The 17,766-nt window shown below is 37.8% G+C and overlaps 1 protein-coding gene across 2 annotated transcripts in view; it reads right to left on the bottom strand.

Annotated features, from left to right (window-relative positions):
* LOC133635314 (tensin-3-like) overlaps positions 1–16,830 on the bottom strand; it is a 152,148-nt gene extending 135,318 nt beyond the window's left edge. For both annotated transcript variants that reach the window (XM_062028390.1, XM_062028391.1), the window contains exon 1: positions 16,541–16,830. The gene's annotated coding sequence lies outside the window, so the exon portion shown is untranslated. The remainder of the gene's footprint in view (positions 1–16,540) is intronic.
* Positions 16,831–17,766: the final 936 nt, after the last annotated feature.

Genomic DNA, 17,766 nt, shown 5'->3' with positions numbered 1-17,766 from the left:
TTGGTCCCAAAACCGAACCTTGTGGAATTCCACATTCAATCCTCATTTGTTCAGATGTATTACCCATAAAATCCACAAACTCTTGTCTATTATCTAAATAACTTCTTAGCCAGTCTAAAACTACTCCTCTCACACCAAATGAATACAACTTGGACAATAATATAGAATGATCTATAGTATCAAATGCTTTTTTAAGATCGATAAATACCCCTATAGTGTATTTCTTATTATCAGTTGCTGTTGCTATATGCATGCTATATGCATGATTGACCTTAGCTGATAGTGCCTATTTGGCACTAAGATAAAATAATTTTAATAATTGTTTGATAGAACTCAATAGGGCCTCAGAACAATGGCAAAGTCCAAAGAACTTGGTGAATATCTAAGAAGAAGGACCATTGGCTTTAAAGTACACACGTTGAAGAAGATTATTAAGGTAATTTCCAAACCAATTGTGTCTCAGTAAAAGTTACTGTAGCTCTGGCACTATTTTGCCAAGGTTTGGAAATTGGTTTGGATGTCTACAAACCAGTGTTGGGACTAACGCCGTTACTTTCGGCGGTAACTAGTCATCTAACGCGTTATTTTTTATATTCAGTAACTCAGTTACCGTTACTACATAATGCGTTACTGCGTTATTTTACGTTATTTTTTATGTAGTATCGGCTAGAAACTAAAAAGATGTGGTGTGTTTTGTTGGAGCGCTGCAGAAGAGGCGATGGAGAAGATGCGCGCTCTGTGTATGTGTGTGTGTGTGTGTGTGTGTGTGGGAGGGGGCGTGTTTGTGTTTACCAACAAGACGTCATGCCGAAGCCGAGTTTCTTAACATGGAGATATTCTCACTACTTTTCTTTTGTCGACCACAAAGAAAAGAACATTTTAGTTAAATGTAAGTTGTGTCTCGGATCAAAGATCCTATCCTGGCAATTCAAATCTGCTGAAACAGCTACAAAAGCGACATGCTTCGACGAAGCTAGTAAAGTGAGACACACTTCACCGCCTAAGCAACAGCGGCTGGATTTTAACGAGGCACTGCTAGCCAGGACAACATTGATAGAGCCATTGCAGCGTGTGTGCTAGAACAGTGGTTCTCAAATGGGGGTACGCGTACCCCTGGGGGTACTTGAAGGTATGCCAAGGGGTACGTGAGATTTTTTTTAAATGTCTGTCAAAAAGAACTGTGAAAAGAAATGCAACAATGCAATATTCAGTGTTGACAGCTGGATTTTTTGTGGACATGTTCCATAAATATTGATGTTGAAGATGTATTTTTTGGTGAATAAATGTTTAGAATTAAGTTCATGAATCCAGATGGATCTCTATTACAATCCCCAAAGAGGGCACTTTTAGTTGATGATTACTTCTATGTGTAGAAATCTTTATTTATAATGAAATCACTTGTTTATTTTTCAACAAGTTTTTAGTTATTTTTATATCTTTTTTTCCAAATAGTTCAAGAAAGACCACAACAAATGAGCAATATTTTGCACTGTTATACAATTTAATAAATCAGAAACTGATGACATAGTGCTGTATTTTACTTCTTTATCTCTTTTTTTCAACCGAAAATGCTTTGCGTTGATTAGGGGGTACTTGAATTAAAACAAATTTCACAGGGGGTACATCACTGAAAAAAGGTTGAGAACCACTGTTCTGATACATGCAGGCTATTTCTACAGTGGAGTCACCCGCTTTCAGGCAGCTAATTAGCATGATACCGGGCGTCAAATGGCACCTGGACAGTGAGTACATAAAAATGGAAAGCGAGCTGAATAAGACACTCCAAACTCTGCTTCTGCTCATCATTCAGCACTGAAGGTACACACACTCTGTCAATTCTCTTATATCCATCCATCCATTTTCTACCGCTTATTCCCTTTGGGGTCGCGGGGGGCGCTGGAGCCTATCTCAGCTACAATCTTATATACTTCTCTTATACACTCTTTCATCCTAGACTTCTAGAGTGTTTGATTATCACATCACTCTAAATGTATAGACTATAAAGTTCACAAACATAAAGAGGGATTCTAGTGGGCCAGGCCAATCTTTCCTTATCTCTAAACTAAAACTGGGGAAATGTGTAGTGTTCTGGGCTTCAAACATGATTTTATTTCAGAATTCCTTGAGAGAAAAAAACGCCTGGTTAGGCTTTGTGTATGTAGTGTGTGCCTTCCTTGCTTTACAGCTATGTTGTTATTATGCTGTTTGTTACTTATGTATGTTATGTTGCTGCTATTTAAAATAGTTTTGTCAATTTGTTCTGGACTGAAACAAATTGGCCCTTTGAAACATATCTTTGTCTTTGTGTGTTGTATGTAGACCACATTGCTTAGCAGAGTTCAGTGACGCAAATGCATGTTAAGTTGATCAACACATTAGATTATTCTCCAGTGTAATAACAGTACTGAAATGAAGGCTAAAAGGCCATTAAAGGGGGCCTTAAAGGCCTACTGAAACCCACTACTACCGACCACGCAGTCTGATAGTTTATATATCAATGATGAAATCTTAACATTGCAACACATGCCAATACGGCCGGGTTAACTTATAAAGTGCAATTTTAAATTTCCCGCGAAACTTCCACTTGAAAACGTCGCAGTATGATGACGTATGCACGTGACGTCACGAGGTCAAGGGGAGTGTTTGGACCCATACAAATACCTCTGTTTTCTTCGACAAAATTCCACAGTATTCTGGACATCTGTGTTGGTGAATCTTTTGCAATTTGTTTAATGGACAATGGAGACTGCAAATAAGAAAGTTGTAGGTGCGATCGGTGTATTAGCGGCTGGCTGTAGCAACACCAAACCAGGAGGTTGTGTTGTGTTTTGAGCAGGATAGCAGACGTACTACGGTGAATACAGCTTTGGCTTCCAAACATTTGATCGCTTGCCCCTACGTGCGTGTCGATATGTGCATGTCACGTACGTAACTTTGGGGAAATATATGTTTCTTGCCGACTCTGATGGCGGCCGGGGTGTCGTCAAAAGCGTACAACGCCCGCCGCCGCATCTAAGTTAGCTTCTATTTTTTTAGCTTCGCCAAGCTGAAAATTATTAACCGTGTATATACATGTTCATGGTTTAATAGTATTGTTGATCTTCTGTCTATCCTTCCAGTCAGGGTTTTTTTTAATTTAGTTTCTATCTGCATTTGAGACTGATGCTTTTACGTTAGCCCCGTAGCTAAGTTAGCTTCTATTTTTTTAGCTTCGCCAAGCTGAAAATTATCAACCGTGTATTTACATGTTCAGTCACTGTGAATGTCCATTTCGCGTTCTCGACTGTCATTTTCAAGAGGATATAGCAGGGGTCACCAACGCGGTGCCCGCGGGCACCAGGTAGCCCGTAAGGACCAGATGAGTAGCCCGCTGGCCTGTTCTAAAAATAGCTCAAATAGCAGCACTTACCAGTGAGCTGCCTCTATTTTTTAAATTTTATTTATTTACTAGCAAGCTGGTCTCGCTTTGTCCGACATTTTTAATTCTAAGAGAGACAAAACTCAAATAGAATTTGAAAATCCAAGAAAATATTTTAAAGACTTGGTCTTCACTTGTTTAAATAAATTCATAAATTTTTTTACTTTGCTTCTTATAACTTTCAGAAAGACAATTTTAGAGAAAAAATACAACCTTAAAAATGATTTTAGGATTTTTAAACACATATACCTTTTTACCTTTTAAATTCCTTCCTCTTCTTTCCTGACAATTTAAATCAATGTTCAAGTAATTTATTTTTTTTATTGTAAAGAATAATAGATACATTTTAATTTAATTCTTAATTTTAGCTTCTGTTTTTTCGACGAAGAATATTTGTGAAATATTTCTTCAAACTTATTATGATTAAAATTCAAAAAAATTATTCTGGAAAATCTAAAAAATCTGTAGGATCAAATTTAAATCTTATTTCAAAGTATTTTGAATTTCTTTTAAAATTTTTGTTCTGGAAAATCTAGAAGAAATAATGATTTGTCTTTGTTAGAAATATAGCTTGGTCCAATTTGTTATATATTCTAACAAAGTGTAGATTGGATATTTAAAACATGTCATCAAAATTCTAAAATGTATCTTAATCAGGAAAAATTACTAATGATGTTCCATAAATTCTTTTTTTAATTTTTTCAAAAAGATTCAAATTAGCTAGTTTTTCTCTTCTTTTTTTCTGTAGAATTTTGAATTTTAAAGAGTCGAAATTGAAGATAAACTATGTTTCAAAATGTAATTGTCATTTGTTTCGTGTTTTCTCCTCTTTTAAACCGTTCAATTAAGTGTAAATATCATTCATTAATAATAATAACATAGAGTTAAAGGTAAATTGAGCAAATTGGCTATTTCTGGCAATTTATTTAAGTGTGTATCAAACTGGTAGCCCTTCGCATTAATCAGTACCCAAGAAGTAGCTCTTGGTTTCAAAATGGTTGGTGACCCCTGGGATATAGTATCCGAGGTGGTTTAAAATACAAATCCGTGATCCACAATAGAAAAGGAGAGAGTATGGAATCCAATGAGCCAGCTTGTACCTAAGTTACGGTCAGAGCGAAAAAAGATACACCCCGCACTACACTGTAGTCCTTCACTCTAAAGTTCTTCATCCACAAATCTTTCATCTTTTCGCTCAAATTAATGGGGTAATCGTCGCTTTCTCGGTCCGAATGTCTCTCGCTCCATTGTAAACAAAGCGGAATTGTGAGGAATCCTTTGTCTTGTGACGTCACGCTACTTCCGGTAGGGGCAAGGGTTGTTTTTATCAGATACCAAAAGTTGCAATCTTTATCGTCGTTGTTCTATACTAAATCCTTTCAGCAAAAATATGGCAATATCGCGAAATGATCAAGTATGACACATAGAATGGATCTGCTATTCCCGTTTGAATAAAAAAATGTCATTTCAGTAGGCCTTTAAAAAAATTAAAAATAAATATATATAAGTAACTAAATAGTTACTTTTCACAGTAACGCATTACTTTTTGGTGTAAGTAACTGAGTTAGAAACTGAGTTACTTTTGAAATTAAGTAACTAGTAACTGGTTTTCAGTAACTAACCCAACACTGCTACAAACAACACAAGGACCACCGAGTCTCAAGCCTGCTAAAACCTGGAAACTGCTGAAAGACCAGTGTTAATGTTTACAATGCTGCACATGAAGTTTTGTGACTGAAACTTTTATGGTCAGAAAAGACAACGATCGAGTTATTTGGAGGAGTCCAGGTGAGGCTTTCAAACACTGCACCAGCTGTCAAGCTTGTTGGCAGTAGCATCATGCTCTGGGGCTGTTTTTGTATTCAGTGTTACTGGACTACTGCTTAAAGTGAATAGAAACGTGAAGAAAGGCTACCTCCATTTTTCAACTTCATTTCAAATCAACAGTCACATGTCTTAAACCTAGACACAATTGTTTTAACAGGGCAGTGATTTCACAGGTATGGATAAAGCAGGTTAATATTAAGCCACTTGCTCAAGGTGAAACTTGCTAAGAGGCATGTTGTATAAATCTGTATGTAAAATGTTGACTTTTTGTAAATTAGAAAACAATTCTAAGTAAATGAAATCTTATGCACCCAATTCTTGTTTTTAATGTACACTTGTTGCTCACACTGCAAAAAGTCAGTGTTCAAAAACAAGAAAAAAAAATACAAAAATTAGGGGTATTTTATTTGAACTAGGCAAAATTATCTGCCAATAAAACAAGAAAATTTGGCTTGTCAAGACTTTCCAAAACAAGTAAAATGAGCTAACCTCAATGAACCCAAAAAATAACTTAAAATAAGTATATATATTCCCACTAATAACAACTAGTACGTATTTTCTATTGTTTCATTGAAAATAAAACAGCAAAGTTCATTTGGCTGTCATCTGTTTTAATATGAGACACGATTGTGTCAAAGTCATGATTTTTTTTTTTTTACATGCTCGAAATAAGAAATTATTACTTTAAAAAAGTAGTTTTGTACTTGTGAGTGTTGATGACACAGCTTTGCAACAGTTGATATTCTAGTTTCAAGCATGTTTTACTCAATATAGGTCATCAAATCTCAGCAACAAGCTGTAATATCTTACTGAGACCATTTAAGACCAAAACCCTTAAAACAAGTAAAACACTCAAACATAAAATCTGTTTAGTGAGAAGAATTATCTTATCAGACAGAAAATAAGCAAATATCACCCTTATTTGAGATATTTAATCTTACTTAGATTTCTGTTTTTGCAGTGCACTACACCGCAACTTGAAATTGTTCATTTAAAAATCGTTTTTAAGGTATATTTTACATGTTTTTGGCCTAGATTAAGTGTTAAACATTGTTTATTATGTGTGTTAAAGTGCAGTATTTTCCTTATTGTTTATTGTCATGTTATGGCAATCGATAAAGATATTCACCAAGCGGTACTTCTGTTTCTGGGTTAATAGTGACAATGTCAACAACAATAAGCAGCTAATCTTGGCGCTGTTGTAGCTTCACCGCGAAAATCAAATCGACCAACTTTTGGCAGAGCAACTTCATCTCTAACCACTGCCTCATCAATGGCACATATCCATATTGGCTAGTCGTTGACGAGATCGATGTGAAAAGACAACAGCATTGATCACAAGACAGAACAGAAAGCTAACAACAAAGCTAATGGTCGTAGCTGCGACTGTTGACTGAGGCTATGTCTACACTAAGCCGGATAACCCCTTAAACGAATAATTATTTAGCCTAAGCCCCGTTTCAGCCACACTAAATCAGCGTTTAAGGTTCCCCTCATCGGACAAATGTTTACACGGCTAAGTGCGCCGTGTATTTCTTGAATCTCCGGCTCTTAGCTTTGTATGGACTCATTGTTCGGAGAGGAAGTGACGTCAGAAAGAACGCTTCATAATAAAGCGGTTTCGTAACTCGGAGCTAACCGCTGCAAATATGGAGGCGAGTCATCCAGACATGCCCGTGTTTGTCATTCTTCTACATGTACAGACGCTTGTGGAAATCACACATGAATACCTTAAGACAGGGGTGTCCAAAGTGCGGCCCGGGGGCCATTTGCAGCCCGCAGCTAATTGTTTACCGGCCTGCCACACATTCTGCAAAAATTGCAAAATTGATAATATTGCAAAAATTTAAAAAAACATTTTAAAAAAGTGGAATGAGGTGAAATCTAACAAGAAAAAGTTGCAATGTTGACACAAAGCTGCCATGCAGGCTGTTTTTTTTCTTTTGTCTTTGTTTATTTTTCTTTTTTTTGCCATTGCTAGAAAAAAAAAAAAGACTAAAAATCTATGTTATAATGAATTATTACTCAAAAAATATCACTTTAAAATGTTTTATGTGGAAACAATATTGCATATATTGTGTGGTTGCCATAAAAAAACATCAAAGTTTTATTTGACAAAAGAGCATAATACAAACAAAATAATAGTTCAAACAGATATATCTGTAGTTGATCTCGTAATTTAAAGGCCTACTGAAACCCACTACTACCGACCACGCAGTCTGATAGTTTATATATCAATGATGAAATCTTAACATTGCAACACATGCCAATACGGCCGGGTTAACTTATAAAGTGCAATTTTAAATTTCCCGCTAAACTTCCGGTTGAAAACGCCTTTGGATGATGACGTATGCGCGTGACGTAGCCAGTGAAACAGGAGTATCGGTAGCCCATTGAAGCCAATACAAAAAGCTCTGTTTTCATCTCATAATTCCACAGTATTCTGGACATCTGTGTTGGTGAATCTTTTGCAATTTGTTTAATGAACAATGGAGACTGCAAAGAAGAAAGCTGTAGGTGGGATTGGTGTATTAGCGGCTGGCTGTAGCAACACAACAAGGAGGACTTACTTGGATAGCAGACGCGCTAGCCAACGCTAGCCGCCAACCGCATCTGTGATTGGGTGAAGTCTTTCGTCGCACCGTCGATCGCTGGAACGCAGGTGAGCACGGGTGTTGATGAGCAGATGAGGGCTGGCTGGCGTAGGTGGATAGCTAATGTTTTTATCATAGCTCTGTGAGGTTCGGTTGCTAAGTTGCTAAGTTAGCTTCAGTGTCGTTAGCAACAGCATTGTTAAGCTTTGCCAGGCTGAGAATTATTAACCGTGTAGTTACATGTCCATGGTTTAATAGTATTGTTGATCTTCTGCCTATCCTTCCAGTCAGGGATTTATTTATTTTGTTTCTATCTGCATTTAAGCCCGATGCTATTACGTTAGCTCAGTAGCTAAAGAGCTTCGCCGATGTATTGTCGTGGAGAAAAAAGTCACTGTGAATGTCCATTTCGCGTTCTCGATTCTCATTTTCAAGAGGATATAGTATCCGAGGTGGTTTAAAATACAAATCCGTGAGCCACAATAGAAAAAGGAGAGAGTGTGGAATCCAATGAGCCAGCTTGTACCTAAGTTACGGTCAGAGCGAAAAAAGATATGTTTTGCACTGCATTCTAGTCCGTCACTCTCACGTTCCTCATCCACGAATCTTTCATCCTCGCTCAAATTAATGGGGTAATCGTCGCTTTCTCGGTCTGAATCGCTCCAGCTGCATTGAAAACAATAGGAAAATATGAAGAAGCGAACAACTGACTATGTCACACTACTTCCGGTAGGGGCAAGGCTTTTTTTTATCAGAGACCAAAAGTTGCGAACTTTATCGTCGTTGTTCTATATAAATCCTTTCATCAAAAATATGGCAATATTGCGAAATGATCAAGTATGACACATAGAATGGATCTGCTATCCCCGTTTAAATAAAAAAAAGTTCATTTCAGTAGGCCTTTAAGTGTTAAAAGTAAAAAAAAACTAATAAAAATGTATCACTTTATGAGTGGGGGACCTTTTGGATCCCAAATATATTTAGTAGGATTTTATTTAACATTTCACTGTGATTACTCAAAAATATTAAAGAATTAAAATCAATGGTGTCCTGCATTATTGATCTTTTAGGGCTCTAATTACTAAATACTGCATATTTCAGTTTTACTATAAAAAACAAAGTTGTCTTTGACAGAAAAAGCATAAAACCTTTTTTTTTTTTTTTTTACTTTATATCAACCTGAAGTTGATATAGAGATTTACTGTAAGCGTTAAATTAAAAATAATGATAATACTCAATAATACTTATTTTTTACATTTTAATGACTGAGACCCTTTATAGTCCCCGGGAGCCCTAAATGTTAAAAAAAAAAAATCCATTTATTTTGTTAAGGTTTGAAAATGAAAAATATCAAAATGGCCCCCGCTTGCTTAAATTTTCCGTGTACGGCCCTCAGTGGAAAAAGTTTGGACACCCCTGCCTTAAGAGAAAGCGATTGCAGCTATTTGGGATACAACACTTCTCAGACGGCAAGAGAACTGTCGAATGTCCAGGTCAGCTTTGTTTCTACTTACTGAAAAACTTTGTCCATTTGTCGAAGGGGAGTCAACGAGAATGCAGGCTTCCGTGGATGTGATAAAAAAAAAAAAGGTAGCGCATGTTTTGTATTACCTGGCCGTCAAGGGAAGACTAACTACGGAAAACGGCGAATGCTTTTGGACTGGCAAAGCAGACTGTACCAGTTACTGTCCGCAATGTATGTCGCGGACTCAACATCTAGGTCCAGAGTATCTAAAGTCACCAAAAAGGAATGTACAATGAAGGTGAAGGCAAAAGAGTGAGGAGTGTCCTGACCAGATATCTAGATCCCTAGATTGATTGTTGTCAAATGTTCTTTGTCACATTGTGTACTTTCGTGTCCAATAAAGACTTGATTAATTCATGATGGCTCAGGTGTGATTCACTACAATAGGGCCCCACAGCACACTGGATTCAAGTTAATTGAAATACCACAACACTGGATATTGTTCAGAAAAGTTAAATTAATTTAAGAACTTGCACACAAAGCAACACCGGAGGTGACTATGACGTACGCATTTTCCGCGCATACGTATTAGGTCGCGTTGCGCCGGCTGACGGAGGGGGGAGGGTCTTAAACGACCATTGTGTGTGTGTGTGTGTGGACAAGGATAAGTTTAGGTGGGATTTACCCTGGATAACCTTAGTGTAAACAGGGCCTAAGTTTCTGCGAAACAACACATGCCTGTGTTTTCATCACATGGAAGCCCTGTTGTTCTAACTTTAAAGAATTACCCAGGATGTAACGGAGTACTTCCACGTTGTGGCTAGAGGTGGGGAAAAAAGATTGATTCTCCGAAGCATCAAGATTAGAACATGGACGACTCATGAATCGATAGACAAATGTCTAAACATCGATTATTCACGTATGTATTTTTGCTAATGTTTCTTCAAACGTTAGTTATAAGGTTCTAACTAACTGTGGGAGAGCAAGCTAAAACTGTTTTATGATATGTGTTAGCTGGGTTAGCGTGGGCACACACGGAGGTAGGAGCTATACTAACTTGAATGTGAAGTAGTGAAACAAGAAAATAATAAATGCTTTGTACACTTCAACATAAGACTAATAGGAACCATCTTACAGCCGAGAGTAACCATGCAGATAGAAGAGGAATTGAGCAAGTAGATTAATAAGTCAGGAAAGACAATGATATCCACACGTCTGTCAGCCATAGATGTAAATGAGATGGACAACACACACCTTTGAGCTTGGGCTAAAGTGTCTGAACATTCTCTGGTTTTAAAAGGCAAAACATTTAAATAAAGGATGCCTGCTCGCAAAGTAAGGACAGTTTTTTATTTTTTTATTTTGCAGGCAGCACATACCTAGTCTTCTATGTATATATATATATATATGCAGTGCGCACTAAGTCCAAAAATCGAAATTGACACAAGACTGCATACGGCAGTAGCCAAAGGAGGAGCCTTGTAGACATACATACAATTAGAATATGTAACAATAATATACAATACAGAGTATTACAAATATAGAATATAATAATTGAAGATGTATAAATTATAGATTTTTTTATCAAATCGTAGCCCCTAAATTGTAATCAAAACGTGAGGTGCCCAAAGATTCCCACCGCTAGTCGTGGCTGTGTTTTAGTGGCCTGGTAAAGGCCATAGCAATGACATTTACCATGAATTGATTCATGTGGACCCCGACTTCAACAAGTTGAAAAACTTATTCGGGTGTTACCATTTAGTGGTCAGTTGTACGGAATATGTATTGTAGTGTGCAATCTACTAATAAAAGTCTCAATCAATCAATCAATCATTTAGAGCAGACCAGGGCATTCTGCGGCCCGCGGGCCACATCCGGCCCTTTGTGCGTCCCTGTCCGGCCCGCGTGAGGCCAATCATAAATTACAAAATACATTTTAAAAAGTATCTATGTCGAGTGTGCAATACAACGGTGCTGCTTTTGTTTTGAAAAGCGTTATTTGTATTACTTCCGTGTGGATGTATGCGCGTGCGTGATTGTGAGTGAATGTGAACAGCTGCAATCACAAATTACAAAATAAAGTTGAAAAAACATCTATGTCGTGCGCGCAATACAACTGTGCTCCTTTTATTTGGAAAAGTGTTATTTATGGGCGTATGTCCGTGTGTAACCTGCGAGTGAAGGTGCACATGCAGCGACAAGTGATGCACGGTTTACACCCGAGACGCTAAAAAGAGAAAAGTTGATGACGAATGCCGTGTTTTCAACAAGACATGAACTGCCAAGCAACGTTCCCTCTAAGGTGCGCGCCTGCACAATTGCGCACTGCTCAAGCGTCCTCTGCGCGCAGCAAATATATGCCGTGCACCAAATCAAATCCCATCTGAATTCTAAACAAAATAAACACATTTATTCTGTGTAATTTTGCAATGCAACTCTGAGTGACAGTGACAACAAGTGGCCCTAACGGTGTTCGTCAACACCGTTCAATTGAACACCGTTCAATTATTGTAACGTCTATCGAGATGCTTCGAGGCCAGGAATTATATCGATCACTTTATTGAGCAAAACTGTTTATATTCGGCCATAACCACACCAAAATCATGAGTAAAACAATTCTATCTCGAAAAACTAGTCATTTTCTGCCGTACAAACCAGGCCAAAACCAACTTGTCATCTGTCACCAACACGCATAGCACTAAACCACTGGTGCGTTTATGGCCACACAAAAAGTCGGACAACTCAAACACCACACAAAGTTACACTATGACTCCTCAGTCATACGTGTGCTTATTTTACTGTCATTTATTATTAATGTTAATTTATTTATATTAATCATGGAATGCTGTTACTAGAGAAAGTTACAGGAATGCACACTTCATCCTATGCTTACATTTCATTGTGCAACATGAGGATGTTTAAGGGGAACTCAATGTGATCTCTGAAAGGGGACAAAAGCTTTCCAAAGCAGTGCTTTTAGTATAAAGTTAAGTTAGGTTAAATGAAAGTATTATTATTATCATTAATTATTATTATTATTATTATTATTATTATTATTATTATTATTATTATTAATCTTACGTATATATCAAAAATAATATTTAGCAAAATTTAATTGAAATATTGTCGATGTGGCCCTCCAGCAGTGCTCGGGTTGCTCATGCGGCCCCCGGTAAAAATTAATTGCCCACCCCTGATTTAGAGGCTCCTCCATGCATGGTGAGTAGCCTACTATAAAAGTAGAACACACTCAAGGCTACTATATTGGGTGACACAAGTGTATAGGTGACTAAATGGGTCTTGTTTAATGTTAAATAATAATAATCCTAGGAAATAGAGGAAATGTGTTTACCTCGGTCATGTCCCAAACGCGACAAACAAGGGACGACTGCACAATACAAGAAGAGCAGTTCAAATAAATCATTGTGAGCCAGAAATATATACGACATTCATATTTACTCATGTACACTTCTGACCGAGACTGCAGAGTTTATCAGAGTGTGCCGCACACTGCTTGCATCAACACATGCAGTGCATACCGGGACTATAGGGGCACGGAGAGGCAATAAATACCAGACATGCATGGTAAAATCGCATAACAGGTCTCACCCATTCAGGTGTGCCCACAAACTGCGGTAAACTTTCTAAACTTAAATGAGAACAAGACGGAAATCATTTTATTTGACTCCAAAGTCAAACAGAATGCTCCCCCCAGTGACCTGGACCCCCTGATGCCTTATTTAAAACCTACAGTCACAAATCTTGGTTTTAAGTTCGACAATGATTTTAAATTGGAGCAGAAGGTTAACTCTGTTTTAAAATTGAGTTTTTATCATCTAAGACTTTTAGCCAAAATTAAATCAGTTTTATCTTTTAATGACTTTGAGCGCGTCATACATGCTTTTATTTCATCACGTTTGGACTACTGCTACTCCCTCCACGTTGGAATGAACCAGGCCTCAATCGCTCAATTGCAGTTAGTCCAAAATCCTGCTGCTCGTCTTTTAACTGGCACTAAAAAACATGAACACATTACCCCCATTTTAGCATCCCTTCACTGGCTCCCAGTTCATTTTAGAATTCACTTAAAAATATTGTCGCTTGTTTTTAAATCTCTTCACAGATTAGCGCCACAATATATGTCAGACCTTTTAAAAAAATGTACACCCCCACAAGGTCTCTGAGGTCAGCTGATCAGTTTCTTCTATTCGTCCCAATAACCCGTTTAAAATCCAGAGGTGATCGTGCATTTTCTGCTATGGCTCCAAAACTTTGGAACAATATCTTTCTTGCTATTTCAGACTCCTCTCTTTAATGAGTTTTAAATCACGTCTTAAAACATACTTTTACTCTTTGGCTTTTAAACCAGCATGAGAGTTGTGTGATTTTAGTCCATTTTATTTTCTCTGATGTATTTTATGTACTGTATTTCCTTGAATAGCCGCAGGGGCGCTAACTAATTTAAATCCTCTTCTCACTCCTGCGCTTACCAAAAGCATGCGGGATGGGCAAGCATGCGCTAATTATTTTAAAACCTCTTCTCACTCGGCGCTTACCTTATCATGAAAAGCACATTTAATAAAAAATAACGTTATTATGGTCTTACCTTTACTTATAAATGGTGTCCATGTGCTGCTGCTTCTGATCAAAGGCAGTCTTCCTTATCTTTCTTCAGTTTTAAAAGTCTCTGGAGATATTCCTTTAATTATTACCTCATGCTTCGATTGAAAGTCCAGTTTAGAAAACTGTTTTATTTTAGATATGTAATCCTCCATGGTAAAAGTGCAAGCAAACGATCGCGGCTCACGCATGCTGCTTGTTGTCTTCTTCTGCAGCACCGGTCTTCTGCAGTACTGGTAGTCGCAAGAAGGATCACTAGCGCCCTTTACCACCAGGAGGCGGGAGTCATTTAATGACTCATATTTGACCCGGCGGAGGTGCCAAGCATGCGCTAATTATTTTGCGAAACGAGTTTGACCCGGCTGTAATTCTAGGCAGGCGAATACTATATTCCCGGCAGCAATTCAAGGAAATACGGTAATTATTATTTTTATAGTTAAATGTTTGGTAACACTTTAGTATGGGGAACACATATTCACCATTAATTAGTTGCTTATTAACATGCAAATTAGTAACATATTGGCTCTTAGTTAGTCATTATTAAGTAAATGGTAAATGGGTTCTACTTGTATAGCGCTTTTCCACCTTCAAGGTATTCAAAGCGCTTTGACACTTTTTCCACATTCACCCATTCACACACACATTCACGCACTGATGGTGGGAGCTGCCATGTAAGGCCCTAACCACGACCCATCAGGAGCAAGGGTGAAGTGTCTTGCTCAAGGACACAACGGACGTGACTTTTAATTGATTGATTGAGACTTTTATTAGTACATTGCACAGTATAGTACATATTCCGTACAATTGACCACTAAATGGTAACACCCGAATACGTTTTTCAACGTGTTTAAGTCGGGGTCCACGTTAATCAATTCATGGTAGGTTGGTACACTGCAAAAACTGAAATCTAAGTAAGATTAAATATCTCAAATAAGGGTGACATTTGCTTATTTTCTGTCTGATAAGATAATTATTCAAGTGTCATTGTTTTGATCCTAAATTATATCAGTAAGATATTACAGTTTGTAGCTGAGATTTGATGACCTATATTGAGTAAAACATGCTTGAAACTAGAATATCAACTGTTGCAAAGCTGTGTCATCAACACTCACAAGTATAAAACTACTTTTTTAAAGTAATAATTTCTTATTTCAAGCATGAAATAAATAAATCATGACTTTGACACAATTGTGTCTCAAAATTAAAACGGATGACAGCCAAATGGATTTGCTGTTTTATTTTCAATGAAACAATAGAAAATACGTACTCATATAGTAGTACAGTTGGCACAGTACAGTAAACTGACAGTTAATATTTAAACATTTAACATCAATCAATCAATCAATGTTTATTTATATAGCCCTGAATCACAAGTGTCACTTGGCGCGATGATGTCATGTTGTCGATGGAAAAACGCTTTTTTTTTTTAACCATACGATTTGCCTGAGTGGTTAGGAGACCCCGAGAGTAACAAGCGGTTGCCTTGTTGCCTTTCCATTAAGAACAATAAATTAGTTTTTAGTATAAGTTTGCTGGTTTCAAGAAATGTAATGCTGAGTGCATATCATTATGTCAAGATAATGGCACTAGCATTTACTTAGTTGAAGAATATTTTTCAACATATTGAGCAAAAAGGTCCCTTTTTTTTTCTACCAAGAAAGGTGAGAATATACTTATTTTAAGGTATTTTTTGGTTCATTGAGATTAGCTAATTTGACTTGTTTTGGAAAGTTTTGACAAGCCACATTTTCTTGTTCTATTGGCAGATAATTTTGCTTAGTTCAAGTAAAATACCCCTAATGTTTGTGTTATTTTTTCTTGTTTTTGAACACTGACTTTTTGCAGTGTAGCATTAATTAATTTAAGAATATTTTTCAACATACTGAGCAAAAAGGTCTCTTTTTTTTCTACCAAGAAAAGTGCACTTGTTATTAGTGAGAATATACTTATTTTAAGGTATTTTTGGGTTCATTGAGGTTAGCTAATTTGACTTGTTTTGGAAAGTCTTGACAAGCCAAATTTTCTTGTTCTATTGGCAGATAATTTTGCTTAGTTCAAGTAAAATACCCCTAATTTTGTTTTTGAACACTGACTTTTTGCAGTGTAGACGATGGGGATCGAACCAGGAACCCTCAGGTTGCTGGCACGGCCACTCTCCCAACCCGCGCCACGCCGTACTTATGAATGCCTTATTCTGCATGTCCTTATTATACAAGCAGTAAGACATTAACTAAGAGTCTACCCTCAATAACCTCAGAATTATTGCTTATTAGTAACCCTAACCCTAACCCTTATATGTTCCCCTCGTGTCCAAATAACTCTAAATGAAGTCTTTGTTACTTTAATAAGCAACTAATTAATGGTGAATATGTCCCCATGCTAAAGTGTTACCAAATGTTTTATATTACTGACTCCTCTAGTATGTGTGTCTTAACTTCTGTGCAGCACTTTGTGAACCTTGTATTGTTTTTTTTAAAATGTGCTAATATAAATAAAGTGGATTGGATAATACATTTTGAAATTGATTATAAACGTGTTACAGTATGAATGAGCAATAATATAATAAAACAGACAATATACATTTAAATCAACAGTGTAAATCCCAGCTTACTGTACCTGTCGTCAGTAGAAAACTTTCACCTTTTCCATTTTCAGACTAGCTGAGGTCTCTCTTCAGAATATGCAGAAAAAAGGAACGGATGATGTCAAGCAGGAAGGAAAGAAATAAAAAAAGAAGCAACAGAAAGGGAGATAGAACAAATCGGACAAGCTCTATTTCCTCTTCGGCTGTCGCTTTTCAGACAGTCACCGCAACAAGTGACTTTGAAGGTGTTACCAGTTCCTTCTGTCTGTCTCTTCCCCTCCCATATCCCTGCTGGAACTGCTTTCTATCTCAACAAATCCCCGCCTTCCCCACAACCACTGTTTTGAAATAAGGCCCGCTTAGCCGTGCGTCCCTTCCTCGGCTCCCCTTTTCCTCCTCCCCCCCCACCCACCCCCCCCCCTCCTCCCCCGTGCATCCTGTCCCGGAGGTATCTGCCGAGCACCCGTGCATGGCCGTGTCTCAGAGGAAGAGCAAGGTCAAGGGGGTCACCGTCCACATCGTCACACTCTCAATGAAGTAGAAGACTGCTACCCGTAGTGCCATTTACATGTCAGAAAAAAAACCAGCATGCGCCAGGCCTTCGACTGCACAAATATGGAAAGGGGGAATGTAAACACGGGGGCGGGCTCAGAAGTGTCTTGTGTACAGAAGGGGGAGGGGGAGAGTCGCCGACAAATTGCAACCTGCAACTTGAACCTGAAAAGCACAAAAGACAGCGAGAATTTGGGAGACACGCTCCGTGTAAAGTCTAAGGCCATGGCTACACTAAGCTAGATAACCCCTTAAACAAATCATTATTTAGCCTAAGCCCCGTTTCAGCCGCACTAAACCATCGCTTAAGGCAGGCGTGTCCAAAGTGCGGCCCGAGGGCCATTTGTGGCCTTTTTTGATTGATTGATTGAGACTTTTATTAGTAGGTTGCACAGTGAAGTACATATTCCGTACAATTGACCACTAAATGGTAACACCCGAATAAGTTTTTCAACTTGTTTAAGTCGGGGTCCACTTAAATTGATTCATGATACAGATATATACTATCATATATACTATCATCATAATACAGTCATCACACAAGATAATCACATTGAATTATTTACATTATTTACAATCAGGGGTGTGGAGGGGGGGGGGGGGGTATGGACATCAAGTAGTGGACATAGAGAGAGAGAGAGAGAGAGAGAGAGAGAGAGAGAGAGAGAGAGAGAGAGAGAGAGAGAGAGAGAGAGAGAGAGAGAGA

The sequence above is a fragment of the Entelurus aequoreus genome, linkage group LG19 (assembly GCF_033978785.1).
Source record: "Entelurus aequoreus isolate RoL-2023_Sb linkage group LG19, RoL_Eaeq_v1.1, whole genome shotgun sequence".
Lineage (NCBI taxonomy): Eukaryota > Metazoa > Chordata > Actinopteri > Syngnathiformes > Syngnathidae > Entelurus > Entelurus aequoreus.
Note: the sequence above shows the minus strand (reverse complement) of the source record. Positions and strands in the feature narration are given on the sequence as shown.